Source organism: Colobus angolensis, unplaced genomic scaffold (genome assembly GCF_000951035.1).
Source record: "Colobus angolensis palliatus isolate OR3802 unplaced genomic scaffold, Cang.pa_1.0 Scaffold312, whole genome shotgun sequence".
Classification (NCBI taxonomy): domain Eukaryota; kingdom Metazoa; phylum Chordata; class Mammalia; order Primates; family Cercopithecidae; genus Colobus; species Colobus angolensis.
The window spans coordinates 1,346,922-1,351,782 of NW_012116400.1; positions in this window are offsets into that span (position 1 = coordinate 1,346,922).

Below are 4,861 nucleotides of genomic sequence, written 5' to 3' on the forward strand. Positions count from 1 at the left end.
AGAAGAAGTTTTACTAAACCTGAGAATGAGGGAGAAAATGTTTATTGGACAATATGTGGTGCATCAGAAAGCACAAGAGTGCAAGGAGAAATTAAAATATTAAGAGGTTAGGTTGAAGGGTCCTGGTACCCTGTAGAGGGTGAAACCCTAGGGCAGAGAGGCCAGGGATGATAGGAACTGTAGACAGGTAGGGAAGGAAGCCAAAATCAGAAGTCATTGGTCCATTGTGTTTTATAGAATTCTTGAACAGGAACATCTCAGAAAGCTAGCTACTGCTACAAAGGAAAGTGGTAGCTTGGTGTGCTTGGCAGGGAGTGTGCTACAGTAGCACCAGCATATGACAACTGAGGAATCTAGTGATTTTGGCACACTCTCAGTGGGTCATGTAGGAGATATCTGAGCTAAGAGTCTAGGATTTGCCATAGGATTATCATGGGCAGGGGAGGCTAACCCTTAAACAGAGTAGACAACCTAGCTGGGGACTGGGTGGAGGACAAGGCTGAGACACAGATATTTAATGGCTCTAGAAAGAACAGAGATGGGGCCAAGCAAGTGAGAAGATCATGAGATGCTCCCACACTGAGAGAAAATATTCTCAGTGTGTAAGATATGCCCAGAAGCCACTTTAATAAGGATTGCTTAAACTAAGGGCCTTAGCAATAAGAAATTCGGCTGTGGCAGAGAGCTAGAAATTTGAACATCATGACTTCATCCCAAAGAGCCTCAGCTAAGCAGAAAGAGGCTGCCTTAGATGAAAAAGAAACCCCTTTCATTGGCAAGATTGAGATTTATCTTAGTACCCAACAACAGCTGGGAATCATGCACAGAATAGAAGACATTCCAGACAATAAAGGATGTTACATGATTTTGCACATGTGATGTAGTATAATATGTACAATTTTTTTTTTACCTTGATACACATAAATTAGATGTTAACTTTCTTCTTCTTAGTGCCCCCAAATGACTCCCATATGCTTCGGAATATAAACAGTAGCGTGCATTGCAGGTACAGCATGATCTGGCCCAATCCTAACTCCTTAACCTCTTTGACTCCATTCTTCCTCTTGCTCAATGAAAGGCAACTTCACTAACTGCCCGTCTGTTCTTTGCATAAGCCAAGATTGTTCTCAACCCAAGAATTTGCTTATGCTTTTTCCTTTCTCTGGAATTAATGTTGCATCATCCCAGTATTCACATGAATGACTCTTTTGTATCCTCTTCAGTTTAGAGGGATAAATGCCACCCTCATGAGGAAGTCTTGCCTGATCTGAAGTGGCTCCATTCTTCTTTGATAATGGTGAATAACCTCAAAGGATACTATATTTCTATAATACAACCTTAGTTTATAGCACTCTTCACAATTATAATTATTACACTGATTTGTTCATTTGTTCTTTGTCTCCAAAAGGAAATTATAAACTCCATGAGAGCAGGGGTCATATTCACATTGATCACTGTTGTTTTTCCAATATTAGCTTAGTTATTGGTACACAATGAATATTCAAAAAGCACTTATGAATGAGAAAATTAAGCTTTCATACTCAGTGGTTTCTTATTTCTAACAGAATTACATATCTTGGACCATCATTACAAGACCTCCATTGATTATGCAGATGTGTGTCCCACCTTTTTTTTCTCACAAGCCATACACTTCTTCAAATAATAAAACCCGAGATACTTTAGTTTCCATGTAAGTCTATAAATTCTAACCTTTGTACTTTTTTGCTCATATAGTTTCTTTCATCTAAATTGCCCATTTCTATCTCTAAAGTTTTAGTCTTAATTATTATTTAAACCTCTTCTCAACATCATGTTCCCTATGGGGCTTCTGTGAATTTAATTTGATGCTCTGTACTCTGATGAAAATTTCTCTTCACCTGACTAAAGGTATCTAACTATCTCATTTGAACTATGGTCATATATATACACATATTTGTAGTGTATAAATATAGAAGATGTATCATTTCATCCTTTGCTTCATTGGTACTCTTAGCATTGTGCCTTGTATGTGGATAAAAGGCACTAAAAATAAATATTTTTTGGATATCCCAAGGAAAGGTGAAACAATTTTATAATAATACCATCCTTTGGAAATCTGTGTTCTTCATCTGCATACATGCTGGAAATTATACCTATAAAGTTAGAAACACATGTAAAACACAGAGCTGCTAAATTCCCATATGTACTTTTTAAAATGTATGAAAAGGTTCATAAATGTCACGAAAAAGATTGAGTACAAGACAGAAAGAACAGAAATAGAATTCATTAGACCTTTGCCAAGAACCAGGAATTCTAAGGGCTTTGTATACATTGTCTAATTTAAAGTTAAGCCCACACCATCCCTATGAAGTAAATGTTACAGTTAGTTTTCTGAAACATCCTGTTTGGGGAAGAAATGGGAATAATTTATGACAAATGAGTCACATCTACAAAATTGAAATGCTACCATTGTTAGGAGAGTTTCACACCAAAGAATAGTTTTAGCTTGAATAAAAAGAAAAAAAAATAGCTCAGGAAATCCACCGCAGGTTCGAAGAATAGCACAAAAACTTAATTCTTAAGAAACATTAAGATGGTGAAAAATTATTCTACTAACAGATATTTTGTCAAACTTACATGAAGAGTCAGAATAGATATTAGCAAAGACAGGAAAATTAAAGGACTTTTATTAATTTATAAAGAAGAATGCTAATTAAATTTGAAAGGACTCAGAAAAATTACTTCTGTTATTTATTTCAAGAAATCTTTTGAATCACTAATGAGAACATTCCGATTATCTCAGGAATAATTGTCTATTTATTGCATCAAATTATGAATTTCAAAAGTTAAGGAGGATGAGAGCGATTAGTTACAAAAAAGGAAAAATGATGTAACAACATGAAAACAAGAAATTGGTAAATAAGAAATAGATTAAGCTTAGAGTTAGAGAAATAAAAGTAAGATATAATTTAGACTTCTGTAAATAGAAAGTAGAATAAAACTTGAGTCTTAAAAAGAAAAAAGTCCAGGATTCAATAATTCTGATGATGCCTGTAAAGATGCCCCTAACATGGCATATCCCAATTTCTTATTAAAATATCAATGGACTCAGAAAAAAAAATTGTATTAGAAAAAGAAGTAGGGGCTGGGTGTGGTGGCTCACATCTGTAATCCCAGCACTTTGGGAGGCTGAGTGGGGCAGATCACAAGGTCAGAAGATCGAGACCATCCTGGCTAACATGGTGAAACCCTGTCTCTACTAAAAATACAAAAACATTAGCCTAGGTTGGTGGCAGGCACCTTTAGTCCCAGCTACTTGGGAGGCTGAGGCAAGAGAATGGCATGAACCCAGGAGGCAGAGCTTGCAGTGAGCTCAGATCACGCCTCTGCACTGCGTCCAGCCTGGGCGACTGAGTGAGACTCCGCATCAAAAAAAAAAAAAAAAAAAAAAAAAAAAAGGAGGAGGAGGAGAAGAAAATATACAGATATACAGGCCTGAAAGCAAGCCCACCCGCACAATTCAGAAGTGTTTTGTTTATTTGTGTCACTATCAGGCCAATGAAACTTTGAGAAAAGCATGATGGATGAACCATCCTTGCCATATTGACAGTGATCTTATGCAAAATGGTTTTTCGGTTCACAAAGTTTATATGAACCCCAAAATCTAGGCAGAGATTCTGGCTGACTCAAAAACATCAGGCACTCAGTAATTATTTATTTCTTCCTCTACTCTGTCTCCCCATTTGTTTGGTTATTATAAACTGTCAGAATAGAACTAAACAGACGTGGGAAGGGAACTAATCATCTTAGGCACATTTCTCATCTTTACAACCTTGTAGGTCGAAAGAGAAAGGAAGAGATGTAGCATTTCAGAATTCTTGAGGTTTGCTTCTTCTAAAATAATTCACTTGCAAATCAGAACACGGAGAGCAAAGGAAAGACCTTCTGTAGGTTCAGCAGAGTTATATTAGATGAAAGCCAGTGAGATACTGGAAACTTTCCGGGATCTGTGTGTAAGTGGCTGTCTGGCTGTGAATCAGAAGTCACAGAACATAGGGGTGGTATAATGGGCCAAGGGCAATCCAGTTGCACAGGAGCTTGGCACTCATTGATCTGAAAAGATCTTCTATCATTGGCAAGCAAATGAATAGATTAAAATACTTCAAACTGAAATAAACATAATAGGCTAAGGTAATGAGTCATAGTAGGTTTAGAAAATAATTATTTTATAAAACCAGGAGATTCTTTCATAGAAAACTATTTGACATTTTTTATACTTATGAAGAAATATTATCTCCATGAAACAAAACTGGAAGTTAATAAATGAATAATAACATAGGCAAAAAAAAGACAACATTATGAAATGAAAAGAATGAATAAGTAAAGGAAGAATTGCAAATAAATTAAAAATATAATAGGAGAATTGAAATCATTATTGGGAGCAGTAAAAGACATATTTAACTTTACAAAAAGTCGAAGCCATAATTTGGATGCTCAAACTGAGAAAATGCAAAAAATGTTTAGAGAAAATATTTATATATTATATATTACTTCATATATATGTATTACATATATGAAAAGAACTTCACACACTGGGGCTTATCATGGGGAGGGGGGAGGGGGGAGGGATTGCATTGGGGAGTTATACCTCATATAAATGATGAATTGATGGGTGCTGAAGAGTTGATGGATGCAGCACACCAACATGGCACAAGTATACATATGTAACAAACCTGCATGTTATGCACATGTACCCTAGAACTTAAAGTATAATATGCAACAAACCTGCATGTTATGCACATGTACCCTAGAACTTAAAGTATAATAAAAAAGGGGGGCGGAGCAAGATGGCCGAATAGGAAGAGCTGCAGTCTCCAACTCC